The following is a 17544-nucleotide window of genomic DNA, read 5'->3' as shown; positions in this document are numbered from 1 at the left end:
AATTTCAAAGAATCCATATCATGAAGAGTATTTTTCTTGATTATAATGGAATTGTCAGAAGTTAACAACAATAGGATGACTAGACGTCTCCAAATAGAAAAAAATGTTTAAATTTCTTAATCGGTAGATCAAAGAGGGTCATATCATAATTAGAAACTACTAACGTACAGCTTAAATTAGAAAAACTGGATAAACTCACAGGACACAGGAGAAAACAGTAGAAATGAATGAAATAGAAAACAAAACAGGAACAATAATCAAATGAGCAAGAGCTCAGTTTTTAGGAAGGAATAAGAGAACAGAACTATGACTAGAGGAGACTCTTTAGCATATTAACAATTTTATATCAATAAATTTGAAAACAATGGACACCTCTTAACAAGGCTCTAAAAAAAAAAGAAGAAAAACTGAAAAATACCATAATCATTACAAGATTTGAATTAGTAATTTGAACTCTCCCAGTCAATGGTACTTCCAGTACTAGCAAACATGTGAAACAAAACTGATAAATCTTTCAGTTCACCTGGATAGTACGAAGTTTACGGAAGAGTAAAGGAATCCATTCAGAATCCTGGGTAGAGATTTTAACCCCCGAGTGTTTGGTACAAGGAGCAAACAAAAGCAGTAAGCATATGGAAGACTGAGCAGTCGACAAACGTAACCACCCACCAAGTGCAGAAAACATAACATTTTTTAGTGACCTTGTACTGGGCCATAAATCTGTCAACAGAGCTCACAGGATTGAATTGACAGAGTAAGTTCTCCACAGACAATACTTAAGGGGAAATTTTTACAGCCTTAAATTCTTATATTAGATCAGAAGAAAGTCTTAAAAAATGAGCTAAGTAAGCATTTACTTGAAGAAAATGAATACCAAATTAAAATCCCCTTTGCCGTGTAGAAGAAATGTAATAATAAAAGCAGGAATTAATAAAATGGGAAATGCAATAAGCATCAAAAAGGCAATGGTTGTTTCTTTGAAATGGCTAATAAAATTGATGACTTTCTGGCCAGGCACAAATAACCAATATCAGAAACGGAAAAGGGGGAGGACACGCCTGCAGATCCTACTGACCTTCAAAAGAGAAGTTATTGGGACGCCTGGGTGGCTCAGTTGGTTAAGCAGCTGCCTTCGGCTCAGGTCATGATCCCAGCATCCTGGGATCGAGTCCCACATTGGGCTCCTTGCTTGGCAGGGAGCCTGCTTCTCCTCTGCCTCTCCCTGCCATTCTGTCTGCCTGTGCTCGCTCTCTCTCCCTCTTCTGACAAATAAATAAAATCTTTAAAAAAAAGTTATTAGTAATTATTTTGTGTTCATGATTTTTGTTAAGTGGTAAAGTGGGCAAATTAATAGAAAAGTACATTTTATTAAAGGCTGCACAGGAGACATTATAAAAGCCTGAATAGTCTATAACTACTAAAGAAACTGGATCAGAGATCTAAGACCTTAGGAAACTCTGGGCTTTGATGGTTTCTCCAATGAGTTTTATCAAGCATTTGAAGGGAGAATGGTATCACTTTTACATGAACTCTTTTATAGAATAGAAAAAGAGGGTTAGGGTCAGATGCCAATTCATTTAACCAGGGTACCAGCACTTTGGTGCCAAAACTGGACGGAGACATATGAGGGGGAAATTAAAGCCTTACTGAAGACATGTATGCAGAAATACCAAGCACAACAAACCAGTCACTGAAACAAATCAAATACGTCATGACCAAGTTGGATTTATCTCCAGAACACAGATTGGTTTAGCATTTGAAAATCAATCAGTATAATTTACCACATAAACCGGATTAAAGGAAAAACAAGATCTCAAATGATGTAGAAAAAGTGTTTGATAGGGTTCAGTATCTTCACGGTAATATATCAATGTAAGTTTCACAGATTAAAAGTAAAAAACATTATTTTAGACACAGAAAAGGTTTTAATAAAAAACATGTTCTCGGGCGCCTGGGTGGCTCAGTGGGTTAAGCCGCTGCCTTCGGCTCAGGTCATGATCTCAGGGTCCTGGGATCGAGTCCTGCATGGGGCTCTCTGCTCAGCAGGGAGCCTGCTTCCCTCTCTCTGCCTGCCTCTCTGTCTACTTGTGATCTCTGTCAAATAAAAAAAAAAAACAAATAAAATCTTTAAAAAAAAAACAAAAAAAACATGTTCTCATGATACTCTTACCATAGAATAGAAGATCATTTCCTTGAGTGGATAAAAGCTTTCTGCAAAAATCCCATAGTAAACATTATTAAATAGTGAAATAGAAGGATTCTCTTTAAACTCAACAAAACCAGAATGCCTGCTGTCATACATACTTAACATTGTACGGAAGGTGTCAGCACAGCAAGGCAAGGAAGAGGAAACTTCTAAGGTTGTACAGTTACAGAACATGGAAACCTAAAATCGCCTATAAACCCATTAGAATTAATAGTTTAGCAAATTTGCTACTTAAAACATTAAATTTTTCTGGGCACCTACATAGCTCATTTGGTTGAGTATCCAACTCTTGGTTTCAGCTCAGACCATGATCTCAGGGTTGTGAGATTGGGCCCAACGTCGGTCTCAACACTGGGCAAGGAGTCTGCTCAGGATTCACTCTCCCCATCACTTCCTAACCACCTTCCCCATTGAGCATCCTCTCTCTCTCTCAAAAAAAATTTTAAGATTTTTTCTAAATAGCAGCAGCAGAATCAGAAAATTTGAGTTTAAAAATATACAATTTCAGTCATAACTAGAAATATGAGAGCTCTAGAAATCTCACAGAAATTCACAAGGTACTGAGAAAATGACAATACTGTACTGAAAGCTTTTTTTCTTTTTTTAAAGATTTTATTTATTTGTCAGAACAAGAGAGCAGGCACAAGCAGGGCGAACAGCAGGCAGAGGGAGAGCAGGCTTCAAAGCTGAGCAAGGAGTCCAATGTGGGACTCGATCCCAGAACCCTGCGATCACGACCTGAGCCGAAGGCGGTCACTTAACAACTGAACCACCCAGGCGTCCCATGTATTGAAAGAAGCCTTATTTTTTTAAGATTTTATTTATTTATTTGACAGAGACATAGTGAGAGAGGGAACACAAGCAGGGGGAGTAAGAGGGAGAAGCCGGTTTCCCGCGGAATAGGGAGCCTGATGTGGGGCTCGATCCCAGGACCCTGGGGTTATCCGCTGAGCCAAAGGCAGACACCTAATGTCTGAGCCACCCAAGCACCCCTGAAAGAAGGTTTAAAGAAAACCTAAATAAGTGGCAAGAGAAATCACGTTCATACAAAGACTGTGTTTTCAAGATGTCAGTTCTACCATGGATAAACCCATCCAATGTTATTCCTGTCAATCCCAACAAAGTATTTTTGTTTTCATTTTGGAACTTGGCAATCTGATTCTTAAATTTAATAGAGCAAGGCATCAAAAAATAGCCAAGACCCTTATACCAGTTCAGGTCTTTCAGGAGACCCAGGCCATAATGTGGTTAGAAGTACAAAAGATACAAGATAAAGAGGGAAGGAAGAGCAGGGTTCGGCCTGGAAAGCCTTCGGACCGAGATGCAGGTCTGACACCGGTGGGCAGAGGGGGAAGGAAGGTGGATGGATTGGCAGGAGGGACTTCAGCCGGCAGCAGAGCTTTGAGACAGAAGTTGTGGCCAGATCAGCTGCAGTGCAGAGACTGGAGAGGAGTCCTGTGTCGGGCAGGAATGGCCAGGCTTTGGGCAGTTGCCTGGGAAGAGCATTACCTTAGCTCAGATGCTGCCGCAGACCCAGAAGGTGCTTTAGTTGGAGGCTGCCACCTCCATCTGTGGCGGCATAGCCCCTCCTAAGTGTACTTCCAATGCTGCTCTGTGTTCCCAAGTAAGACTGAGGGAGGGAGACTTACCCTTTTATATGGGAAGATGTTATATAGCTAAAGAAACTGAAGTTGGGGGTGCCTGGGTGGCTCAATGGGTTAAAGCCTCTGCCTTCGGCTCAGGTCATGATCCCAGGGTCCTGGGATCAAGCCCTGCATCGGGGCTCTCTGCTCAGCAGGGAGCCTGCTTCCTCCTCTCTCTCTGCCTACCTCTCAGCCTACTTGTAATCTCTGCCTGTCAAATAAATAAATAAAATCTTTAAAAAGAAAAAAAAAAAAAAAACTGAAGTTGTTACTGGTACAGAGCCAAACAAGTATCCCAGAAAGAACTCCAGAACAAACCCACCCAGGAAGGGAACTTGATGTATGTCCAAAGGAGCGAGTCATGGTGGGAAAGGTAGACTATTCAAATTGTAGCAAGAACAGATGATTCATATGGAAAAAAAACCTGGCTCCTCTTATAATATTTTAAAAATCCATTTCAGTGATTAAAGACATAAATGTAAAGGCGAAACAGTAAAAACCATGGGAGACTATGAGAATATATTTGTGATATTGTAGGGAAATACTTCAGACAGACACGAAAATTACTGTAATGCAAAAGAAAGAAATCTGACATTTAAAGTTTTTATCCATCAAAAGAAAAAGTAACAAGTTACAAGCTGAAAGTATATTTGTAATCCACGTGAACACACTCAGTACCAAAACAAGTTGTGTATATGCATTGTAAGAATCTACACATATGTTGTGTTTATTTTTTCTAGTATTAACTTTTCTGATTTGTTTTGTATGTATATGATACTGTACGAACATACGGCGTAGACACAAATAAGGAAAAATTAATGAAAAGAAAAATGGGCAAAACTGATTTGAAGGCATTTCACGGAAGAAATGGGAATGACCAAAAAAAACCAAATGAGGTTCAGTCTCGTTCATTTGGAGTATGAATTAAGATCTCAGTCAGGGGCTTCCTGGGTGGCTCAGTGGGTTAAGCCTCTGCCTTCTGCTCAGGTCATGTTCTCAGGGTCCTGGAATCGAGCCCCGCATCGGGCTCTGCTAGGCAGGGAGCCTGCTTCCTCCTCTCTCTCTCTCTCTCTCTCCCCCCCTCTCCCTCTCTGCCTACTTGTGATCTCTCTCTGTCAAATAAATAAAATCCTTTAAAAAATTTAAAAATTAAAAAAAAAAAAGATCTTAATCGGATGTCATTTCTTCCACAGCTGGAGGACAGAAACGTAAAGGCCGACAGTAGCCGGCAGTTAAGGTGCGCCACGGAGTTCAGTGCTGGCCACGTGAGCCCACCATATAGCTCGACATTCGGGGACCTAATTTGCCAGGATTTTATCAAGCAAAACACCTACACCCTTTACTCTGGTACATGTCCTGGAGAAGTTCTTGTTTATGTGTGTCAGGAAAGATGTATAAATATCTCAGCATTGTTTTTAATGACAAAAAAGCCAGAATCTACTAAAACATTCATTCACCATAGCATGGATAAACGGATGATAAGTATCTTCATACCCTGAAGCACTCAGCAGTGTTAAAATTCAATGCCCTACTGCGAAGTGCATAAACATTAGATAAATATATTTTTTAAAGATTTATCTATTCTGGTAATGTGTGTGTGTGTGCGTACACACACACACACACACACACACACACACACGAGAACGAGAGGGGCAGAGGGAGAGTCTTTAAGCAGACACGGGGCCTGATCCCAGACCCTGAAATCACAACCTGAGCCAAAACCAAGAGTCAGCCATTCAGTGGACTGAGCCGCCCAGGCGCCCCTAGATAAATCTGTAAGCATGATGTTGAATGTCCTTAAAATATTGCCAAAGAGCATATTCAGTCTAATACCTGTTTTTTGATAGCTTTATTGGAATATAATTTGCATACCGTTAAGTTTACCCATTTAAGGTATACTCTTTGGTGGGTTTAGTATATCCAGAATTGTGCAACTATTTAATTTTAGAAAATTTTCATCACCCCCCCCACTCCAAAAAAAAATCCAGACCCTCCCTCCTCAGCCCCTAGCAACCACAAATCTCCTTTCTGTCTCCATGCATTTCCCTATTCCGGCGTCTCATATAAATAGAATCCCACAGAATGTGGTCTTTTGTGGGCTTCTTTCACAAAGGGTCATGTTTTCAAGAGTCAACCTTGCCACAACCTGGAGTCAGTGCAGTGCTTTGTTATTTTGTATCGCCGCGTAGTATTCCGTGGTGAGAATATGCCGCTTGTAAAACACACGTCCTCGGTGCGGACATTTGGGTTGCTTCCAGTTCAGGGCTGTTGGGAGTGACGCTGCTGTGAAGTTTTACGGTGGACATCCTTTTTAAAATAAGTTCGAAGACGAAACAGCATAGGCTAAGATGCGAGAGAAAAGGAAGGAAGGCACAAAATGAGACTTGTCGATGTTCTATTCCATTTATTAAGGTTTATTGTTAATCTGCCTCAGCGCATTATTGTACATTACAGGAATCGACGTTACGCACAAAAACACAGCTGGCAAGGGTGCTGTGGCCTCCACATTTTGTAAAAGTTTGGTGATTCTGGGAGGGTTGCTGGCCTCTAAGATCTGCAAGTAGGTTTTCGATTCTTAGGGAGGACTTGGTTCTCATTTCTTGCATGAATTCCTCCACTGTACTCCCCCTTCCCAAACGTGTCCATTCTTAAGTAGTTTCTGAGTTTTCTGACGGATAGATCAGAATGTCTGTGGGCTGCCTGCTGAGGCTTCCGTGTCCTTATTTCCTGGAACACAGACCTCCCTCCCCCAGCCACCAGTCTCCTAGCTTCGGGGGTCAGAGATCATGTAACTGTTGTCTTTTCTCTCTATCTTTCTGGGTTTTTACTGCACCCCCTTTTCCGACAGTTCAGCCAGATTTCAGGAGGAATTAGGAGGTGAATAAATAGGTTCAACTGCTGTGATTATCCAGAAATTTTATAATTTAAACTGAGTTGAAGTTTCCTGTAATTGGTAGGTAAGATCATCTCGATCTGACACGTTATCAAGAATATTTTCCCGGGGCTCCTGGGAGGCTCAGTCATTAAGTGGCTGCTTTCAGCTCAGGTCATGATCCCAGGATCCTGGGGTGGAGACCTGCATTCGGGCTCCCTGCTCAGCGGGGAGCCTGCTTCTCCCTCTCCCACTCCCCCTGCTTGTGTTCCCTCTCTTGCTGTGTCTCTCTCTGTCAAATAAATAAATAAAAATCTTAAAAAAAAAAAAAAAAGTATTTTCCCATAGAGATATTCTACAGTATGAGATGTAAAGGCTGCCCTCCCAGTTATTTTCTTTTTTTTTAATAGAACATAGACATATATTCGCCACAACGTTTTCATGTTATCAAATGTCTCAGGAAGGTTGATACCAATTTCTACTCCTGCCTTGGGTGGAAGAGGATCTTGGCATCTCACATCATAGTAACAGGCAGTGCGCATTTCCATTTTATACATGATTTTCCGATTATATTCATGGGAACAGGAAATAAATCAGTCGTAATCCCACCATCCAGACATCCCTATTACTAATATTCTGGTCTATTCTGGACTGTTCTCTGTGCATGTGTTCACGTTGTTTTTGAGATAGTGTTTTGGCTTTTATTTTTGCTTTGTTCTGTTTTTCTTCTCCTTCTTTGTTGTACATGGGTTTTATACTTGTCAATGGCGTGCTGTGGACACCTTTCCACATCGGTACATATTGATCTACTCATTTCCAGAGCTCCGTGCATCATTGTTTGCTTAACCCGCCCTATTGATATATTTTTCTAAATCCTTATACATACAGCTTTGTAGTGGTCCAGTTCTTTCCTTTGGATAAATAAAGAGATATTGCTAGGTTAAAGGATGTTTACTTTTTTGAGCTCTCCATATGTACTGCTGAAGATTGTGGGAAACAGTAGAGCCAAGGATAACGGTGAGGCTTTGGCAGTATCGTTTATCTCCTGCATTATTCCTGGACCTCTAACTTGTGGGAACTAATGAATCTACTACATTTTGCCTAGTACGGCAAGATTTGTAATCTGTAATTTCAAACTCTTGCTAAGCTAAAGAGGAAGGCACTTGACCATACCCATACTAGTATTTAAGTAGCACAAAGTTCAGATTTCAGCTGTGATGGGGACAGCAAAATGCTGTGCTTCATCTGAGTGCTAACAGATGACTCAAAATTTAGCAAGTTTGCACCTGTTTTACGTAGACGTGTCTGTATTGAGAATATGGGTTAATATTTAGAGTAGTCTTAGTCTGATATAGTACATTGCATCTGAGGTCTTGAGTTGACATGAATTAACCTATACATCTTTAAATATTTGCAAAATTATATTTGATATGAGCCTGTAATAAATGACCATATTACAGTTCAGAAGCTGGAAAGTATAGTTAGAGTTGCCATGGGAACCTTAATGTGATAATCCCTTGCTTCCATTTAAATTTCATTTTTAATATTGCATTAACATTTTTGCATTTAATGGATAGATATTTGAATTAATATGGAAGTGCTGTCTAATATAAATAAAATATAAGAAATGAAAATGTGATTTTTCTTCCAATGAGCAAATGAACATATAATCCAAGATCTTGTAGAAATAACAGCACTTGAGTTTTAAATTATTAGATTCCATTAATTTATTTTGAAGTTTCTTAAAGGATCTCTTTTAAAAGATTAAGAAATATTTATGGATAGTCACATAATTCATGTCTTTACATCTCAAATGTGGCCCAGAATTTCCTGAAGTCTGGGACCCGTTTTCTTCACTGTGAGTTAGTTTATTCTTTTGTTTTTTTTTCTGACCAGTGACCTCTATAAGTCCATTCTTAGTGTACTTATTATTTATAGGGTGATACATTTCATCTCACTGAAAGTTCTAACTACATTGCCAAATACAGATTTGTCTGTTCAAGTTTATTGTATGAAAATCTAACTGATGCCAGAGATACAGGCATTTTTTTTTTTTAAATCACAGAGGATTCTTGACTATACAAGAATATTTATACTTAGGAATACATGAATAGTGCATTTAAACTGGAAGTAAAAGGGGGCGCCAGGATGGCTCAGTTGGTTAAGCCTCTGCCTCCGGCTCAGGACATGATCTCAGAGTCCTGGAATCGAGCCCCTCGTCAGACTCCCTGCTCTGTGGGGAGCCTGATCCTACCTCTGCCTGCTGCTCCCCTGCTTATTCCATCTCTCTCTCGCTCTCTCTGTGTCAAATAAAACCTTTAAAAAAAAATAAGAAGGAAGTAAATGTATGAAATTTATAGACAATAGAATCTGTGATTAGAAGCAGCCCTTAGGTGTTAGGAATCTTAGAATCTTTCTGATGCTCTAGAGTCAAGTAGATCTGTGACTGTAAACAAATCGTTTAATCTCTTGTGTATAAAACAGAAAGAACAAATTAAGTCACTGGGCTTTTTTGCTACTCATGTACTCCCTCCATGAAATTTGGAGATTTTTGTATCACCTTACACCTTTTGAATTGACATCCAGAACTTTAATTCATAAGTTTAGATATTGGCAAAAGATTTGATTTTTGACATTAATATTTTAAAATAAAACATGAAATATATCCAGTGAAATCTGTGTATCGTAGCGATTTGATACTGACCATTTTTTAGAATGCAAAAGTAAAGCTGATATTAAAACTATAGGATTCCACTTACGGGGGTTATGTGTACTAGTCAGATTCACAGAGACGGAAAGTCAGGTGGTTGGTTGCCGAGGCTGGAGGGAGGGAGAGAAGGGGAGCTGCTGAATGGGTGCAGAGTCAGTGTTCCGAGATGGCGCGTTCTGCGGACTGATTGTAGAGCAGTGTGTGTGCACTGAATGCTGCGAACCTGCACGCTTAAAATGGTAACTGTTACGTGTATTTTGCCATAATTTTCTAAAATTAAAAATAGATTTTAAAAAGCAATGCTTAGGGGCGCCTGGGTGGCTCAGCGGGTTAAACCTCTGCCTTGAGCTTAGGTCATGATTTCAGGGTCCTGGGATCGAGCCCCACGTCGGGCTCTCCGCTCAGCGGGGAGCCTGCTTCCCCCTCTCTCTCTGCCTGCCGCTCTGCCTACTTGTGATCTCCTCTCTGCCTACTTGTGATCTCTCTCTCTCTCTCTCAGTAAAGAGTCCTTTACTGACATTGTTGCAATGTCTGCAACAAAAATATAAGTATAAACTTACTTATTTTTAAAGATTTTTATGTATTTATTAGAAAGAGTGACAGAGGGAAAGGGAGAAGCAGACTCTCCACTGGGCAGGGAGCCCCACACGGGGCTTGATCCCAGGACTCTGGGATTGTGACCTGCGTTGAAGACAGATGCTTACCCTGCTGAGCCACCAAGGCACTCCTGAGTATAAATTTAAATTAGAAATAATCTTTTCCTGTGACCTTAAGGCTCCATATATTAATTGAGTAATTATTACAAAGTTTTTAGAATACAATTGGTCGAAATAACCTAAATATTTCAAATATTGATAAATAACGCAAAAAAACATGAAATAAAATGTGCTGGAAAAGCATGTCAGCAGTAAATTCTCAACTAAGTCTGAAGAAGTACACAGCGGGCCTGAGGTAAAGGAACAGAATAGTTGATCAGTAGCATCAGGAAGGAAACTTGCCCCTGTTTAAAAATAAGTATGGATTTTCAAATCCAACAGTTTAAAAGTGAGTCAAACTGTAACATTAATATAAAACTATCACTTACCTTGAATATCGTTTCTTTCTTTTTTTTTTTAAAGAGTTTTATTTATTTGACAGAGAGAGATCACAAGTAGGCAGAGAGGCAGGCAGAGAGAGAGGAGGAAGCAGGCTCCCCGCTGAGCAGACAGCCCGATGTGGGGCTCGATCCCAGGACCCTGGGATCACGACCTGAGCCGAAGGCAGAGGCTTTAACCCACTGAGCCACCCAGGCACCCCGAATATCGTTTCTTTCATCAGAAGTGGTGAAGTTCACCTGTCAGAAGGAAACATGAAAATTTTCATTCCTCTTCCTTGGAATCATGCAAAGTGCGACTGAGACAAATTGCATGGCCGTACTAAGTGTTCTGTCCATTGTATGAAAATGCAGAGAAATGCATTTTGTAACAGATTGGCATTTCCCAAAATGATATTTACAAATCTCAAAATTTTAACAGTTGGATGGATAGCTAGGTGGACAGATAAGCTCACCAGTCTGTGCCATTTTATTGCCCAAATGAAGTGAGCCTCCTGTGCTTTCAGGGTTTGGGACTGATGATTCTTTCCCATGAAACTCCCCTTCAGAAGCGAAGCATTCTTCCAAATAGTCAGAGACATTAGAGAGGTTCTTGAGAGAACCATCTCTTCTCCCCTGACCCATTTGGTAAGATATCCCACCTCTAATGAGTAGGAGAGGGGCAGACATGGATCCCTCCATGGGTTTATGGTTCTTTGGTTAAAGAAATCCTTGTAGACAAACATGGAAACCTCCATGGGTTTATGGTTCTTTGGTTAAAGAAATCCTTGTAGACAAACATGGAAACCTCCATGGGTTTATGGTTCTTTGGTTAAAGAAATCCTTGTAGACATCAGGATTTATGATTGATCATGACACCTCGCCTCTCCAGTGCCTGCCCCCCACCCGGCCCCCACCACCTGACTCCTTTTTGAGTGTGTTTGCCTCGAAGCTGCATCTAGCAGCAACATAATAAGACTTGGTATAGATAAGAGGTATTCCTTTCTTGGATATGCTTTTTTTTTTTTTTTAAAGTAGGCTGCACATTCAGTGTGGAGCCCAGTGTGCGGCTTGAACCCACAACCCTGAGATCAAGACCCAAGCTAAGACCAAGTCAGATGCTCAACCAATGAGCCACCCAGGTGCCCCAGTCTTTCTTTTATAAAATGAGGATATCCTGTGATGCTTTCATGCCACAGAGAATTATAAATGAGCGATGGAAACAGCTGTGGCCCAACAAGGGCAACAACGAAGGGCTCGTACACAACCAGGAAGGCAACCCAGACCGGCCAGAATGCGTGGCTGAGTGTGAGGGCAATCTGGAACTAATACGGCAGGGCGGGGGGGGGGGGTGTGTACTAACACTGATGCCAGTTACAAATTGGGGGCCAGCAGCAAAACTGTGTCTTCTTAGGGTTTAAGAGGATGACAGCCCACCACCATAGAGGTTGATTTTTATTTCTTCCTGTGGAGAAGTGAGGACATCTTCTTTTCATGTGAGATCTGGATATCCATATGAGTAGATCCACGTGTTGCCAGGGGCTGGCTGTACCATACTGTTTTGTGTTGACCGCAATCCCGCGATCCACATGGCCGTGCCTACTTCGCCCCCGCCCCCCCAACCAACACACACCTTGGTCACGTACCTTCTAGACAGGAGTATCACTAGCAATGGCTCATATTACTGCTGTGGTTGTAGACCCAGCTCACAAATGCCACCGCCACCATAGCCATCCAAAAGAAGGAGCCCCCAGCGCCGACTGACCATGGAAGACCATCTCCTGTGCCTGCCCACTGGCTTCCCCACTGACTCCCTAAGAGAGGCCAGGTAATGCAGCTTTGGAAATTTAGGGACCCGGTGCCTCTAGGGCTGACTCTGACTAATCATAGACTTCAAGAGGGGAAGGGGACTAACATGTAACTTATTTTCTCCTCTCCCCACATGGACAGCTCCTAGGTGCAGTACTTCCTGTGAACACACTGGAGACACCCCGAGGCCAGGCTTACAGTCACTGCTCCCTGGTGTATGCTCTTCTGACTTCCCTTTCCCCCGTCTCATCAGTTGTTAGCCTGTAAGCTTGACCTCATAAACATGGGCTAAGATAGTGCCCGCACATACATTTTTCTGTGTCTCTGTGATTAATTTGTTAGACGAAATTCCCAAAAGTTTTATTGCTATTTAAAATAAGGTCATTTCTGGATCGCCTGGGTGGCTCAGTCTGTTAAGTGCCTTTATCTCAGGTCATGATCCTGGAGTCCAAGGATCGAGCCCTGCATCAGCCTCCCTGCTCAGCTTCTCCCTCTGCCTCTCACCCCACTCTCATGCCCCCCACTCAAATACATACATACATACATACATACATACATAAAATCTTTTTAAAAATTAAAGTAAGAACCATTTTTTTCAGTTTGTAAATAATTGATACTCTGATTTTAAAGTAATATGTTTACTGCAGACATTTTATAAAGAAAACTAAAAGCTATATTAACTTCATTGGTATACCGTACATTTAAGCAGTATAATAGTTAAAAACAGTTATTTACTAGTTAATTCCAGAGTTCCTCATAAGGGAAAAAAATGATGCATTGGCTTAGAATTAGATCACTGTTAAATGTGGGAGATAAGACCTAAAGGCATAATCTGAAAAGACACAAGAAAACTAAGATCCTGGGCGCCTGGGTGGCTCAGTGGGTTAAGCCGCTGCCTTTGGCTCAGGTCATGATCTCAGGGTCCTGGGATCGAGTCCCGCATCGGGCTCTCTGCTCGACAGGGAGCCTGCTTCCTCCTCTCTCTCTGTGCCTGCCTCTCTGCCTACTTGTGATCTCTATCTGTCAAATAAATAAATAAAATCTTTAAAAAAAAAAAAAGAAAACTAAGATCCTTTTTCATTTTGTTTTGTAAAAACAGACTGACAAAGGTTTTAGAATATGATTTTCTCACACTTATTATTCTGTGACTTTTCCCGCATCATTACATTTTACATGATTATAGTTTTTCATGCTGCATGATACTCTGTGGATCCGTGATTTGAGCCATTTTCAGTCAAAGTTGGATGTTTCTTTCTTTGCTTTGTCCTTTTAAAGTTTCTGTCAGTGTCAAAGAGATTCATCCAGACGCAGTCTTGGCACTGCTGCCGACTTTTATTTTCGTATGATTGGTCCTTCAGAGTGGAAATTCATTTCTAGAGGAAGTGGTCCAGTTTAACTAGTAACAGCATAGGAGAGCACTCGTTTCTTTTTATAGTTTAAAGATGTTACTTATTTATTTGAGAGAAAGCACAAGCAGGGAGGGGGCATAGGAAGAGGGAGTGCAAGAAGCAGGCTCCACACTGAGCAGGGAACCCGTTGCGGGACTTGATCCCAGGACCCCGAGCCGAAGGCAGACGCTTAACGACTGAGCCACCCAGGCGCCCCAAGAGCACTTGTTTCTTTAACTGACCCAGTCTGTTACCCTCTCTAATCTTTGCTTATGCTGCTCTGTGCAAAATGGCATTGCATTTGACCTTAACATTGCTTTGGTTATTTACAGAATCAAACACAGTTTAAGACGTTAAATGGCCATTTCTGTTTCCTTAGTGAATTGTCCATAACGTGGTTCTGTTTTTCTTAATATTTTTATTTCAGTTTGTCACCTGTCTCTGTAGTATCACATGCATTTTTCTACATGATTGGAGTAATGTTAAGAAAATATTAGAGCGACCTTTCATCTATTCATAGTCATTTCTTTCAGGGCATTTTCCAGTCAAATGAATGTAGAATCCCTCAAGGCCCAACTCAGATTGTGCTTCCTCCACGAAGCCCTCCTTGACTTGCTGTGACTCAGGTCTTCGTCACTCGTCCTTTCCTGGGTGGTCCCATGAGTCTGCAGAGAGACGTCCCCTATTATAAGCTTTTTGAAAGCTGGAACAGTATCTTATTCCTATTAATCCCCGTCGTCCAATAGCATATCCTGCACTTAGTAGGTCTTCAGTACAAGATGTTGGATTGGTTTGTTCTCTTTAAATAACAACGCTTGTACATTTAGAAGTACTTTTCATGGAAGTATTTTTTTTGAAGTATTTTTGAATTGTATATTTGCATGCTTTCTTGAGCAGAGTGTATTGAAGAACACGTTAAGGTTTTTCATAATTGACATTTACATAAATAGGATTTATTGGGATTTGTTATGAGATACTAATGCCTTCAGAGGTTTCTAGTCCTAAATGCTATAACCAAGTGGCCCTAGATGCTTATGGATTGGCTGTTTCTCTCCAGTGGCGTCTCTCTGCCGATGTAACCTAAAAAGATGAGCTAGAGAGAATTGTTCTTTTAGTTAGTCCATCTGCCAGCAACATTTCTCAGCCCTGTTTGTGAAGATTGTGGCTCTGGAGGGCACAGCAAACAGTAAATGGGGCGGGGTTGTTGCTTCTGCTAGGCTGAAGCAGTAGGGAAAAAATTCACCAGGATAATGAAATGAAGCTAGTACATTCACATTTTGACAGATGAAGCCCGTACAGCTTCGCCAAGTAACCATCCAGAAACAATCACTTTCTTTATTGGATGGTTAATAAGGTTAACCTAGTGAGACTAACAGGTTTGGACCTTAGAATCAGATCTCTGATATGAGAATCCCAAGAAAATGTTTCTTTGGGGAAAAGCATCACAAGAACTATGGATAAGGGAGAATCTTTTACTCAAGACAGTAACTGATTCTGTCATTTTGTTAAACTTTGAGCTTCAACACCCACCTCAAATCTTACCTAACCGCACAGCTCCCCTGAACCTTTACGGCCAAAGTTAACTTCTGCACACTTGTGTATGCCCTCATTTGAGACTTCTTTACTGTCCTGACCATTACTTTTGCATGCATCTCTTTTTCTATGGGTCTGGGTTGTAAATCCTGGAAAACAAGTTCCGTATCCTATACTTGCATATCTCAGTGTATGTTACATAGTAACCATTCAATAATCAGTAGCTGTTGGTTAGCTCATAGGAAAGCAGATCACTCCTGCCCAATAGAGCTAGAAAAGGTACTACAGCCTGACTTTATTTTTTTTTAAGATTTTATTTATTTATTTGGGGCACAGAGAGAGACGCAAGCAGTGGGAAGGGCAGAGGGAGAAGGAGAAGCACATTCTCCACACTAAGCAGGGAGCCGACTTGGACTCGGGGCTGGATCCCAGAACCCTGGAATCATGAGCTTACCTAAATAAAGGCAGACGCATAACCGACTGAGCCCCCCAGGGGCCCCAGCCTGACTCTTTTTAAAGATTATCAAGTTCATTGGCACTTGCTAGAATTTACTTCTCCAGATGATCTGTAGCTATCTACACCCATTAGTGTTTTCCTCACGCAACACTATGCTTAAAATTTGAGGTTGTATTTATATAGCAGAAAGCTTCTGACACTACTCCTGAATTTTCAATGTGGCATTTAAATCTGATTCATCTAATGAAGAGCAAGATGTGCACAAGGAAAGAACAAATCTAATTCCATATAATCACATGCGTTTTACATTTGGTTGAATGAAACATTTATTAAAGCAATATGCCTGTTTCGTGACAGCTAGTTGGAGTCTAAAAAAGTCTCGAGTGTAAGAGTCTAAACAGGCTGCTCTTGGGATTGTCTCTTACTTTGAGGATAGCTTTTCTCCCAATTACAAAATTAAGGTTTTGTAAAAAATATGTATCTCCCATAACACGTCTTAGTACCTTGCTCATAGGAGTTTATTAAATTTTCCTTGAGTGAGTCATTAGGGTAAGCTGTAAACTAAAGTAAGAACAGCACAGGTGGCCACCTTATCCCGTGTGATCATGAGCCCTGTTCCAAGTATTTCCTAAGACCAATATACTTTAGGGTGACTCCATTATCAAGAGTCCTAAATAAAGCAGAACCATTAGGCATAGAAGAATAAAACTCTTGATGTTTTCACCAGTGCTTTATTTTTTTTTTTAAGATTTTATTTATTTATGAGAGAGGGAGAGCAAGCATGCAGGTGCACACTCCAGGGTGCGTGCGTGGGGTAGGGGCAGAGGAGGAGGAGAGGTCTTCTTAACCGGACTCTCCGCAGAGCGTGGAGCCGGATGCAGGGCCGATCCCATGACTCTAAGGTCACGACCTGAGCCAAAACCAAGAGCTGGACACTTAACCAACGGAACCACTCAGGAGCCCTAGGAGATTTTTTTTTAAAAAATACATGTTCTGATTCTGAGTCTGGGGTAAGGTCTGAGATTCCGTATTTCTTTTTTTTAGGCAGAGAGGCAGGCAGAGAGAGAGGAGGAAGCAGGTTCCCTGCTGAGCAGAGAGCCCGATGCGGGACTCGATCCCAGGACCCTGAGATCATGACCTGAGCTGAAGGCAGCAGCTTAACCCACTGAGCCACCCAGGCACCCCTGAGATTCCGTATTTCTAACAAGCTCCCAGGTATTGTTTTCAGTGTTGGTCTGGGATTGCCCCCTTGCTAATCATTGCTTCAGAGAACTGGGGATTTTCAGACTCTTCTGTGCTGCCCTAAAATCTACCCTATTCCTGAAACTTTTCTTCTTCTTCATGTTCTAGCCCGTGGGGCCATGGGGCCTTGTCTCTACCAGGTATCCCTGTTACTTCAACACAAAATAAGGCGCATCTGCCTTGCTTCCCCATAATAAGCTATCTGTGGTGGGAAAATGGGGCAAGACTAGGAAGTGAAGTATCAGATGCTCCCAGACGTGAATTCATTGCATTTGAGATTATTCAAAGCAAAAACTGTTGGATCTTTTACACGAGAGGCAAGGATTTACCTATAACCCATAGTGGAATTTAATAGCTGTTACGGAGATGAGACACCAGACTGAAATTCTATCCCATAATAAGGTATTCATATGGAAAAATAGAATCCTTGGAGGATGGTAAGCAGAGAACGATTTATCTGCTGATTTTCACTTCAAAAATAATTCCCAACTATACTACAAAAACATACAAATGGAAAACCTCATTGATGCCCTTTAAAATTCTGGCTCCAAATGTAAATTTCAAATGTTTTAATGTGACATAGTGAAGAAAAACAAAAAGAGTCTTCAGCTA

This window comes from Neovison vison, chromosome 4, assembly GCF_020171115.1.
Source record: "Neovison vison isolate M4711 chromosome 4, ASM_NN_V1, whole genome shotgun sequence".
Taxonomy (NCBI): domain Eukaryota; kingdom Metazoa; phylum Chordata; class Mammalia; order Carnivora; family Mustelidae; genus Neogale; species Neogale vison.
Note: the sequence above shows the minus strand (reverse complement) of the source record.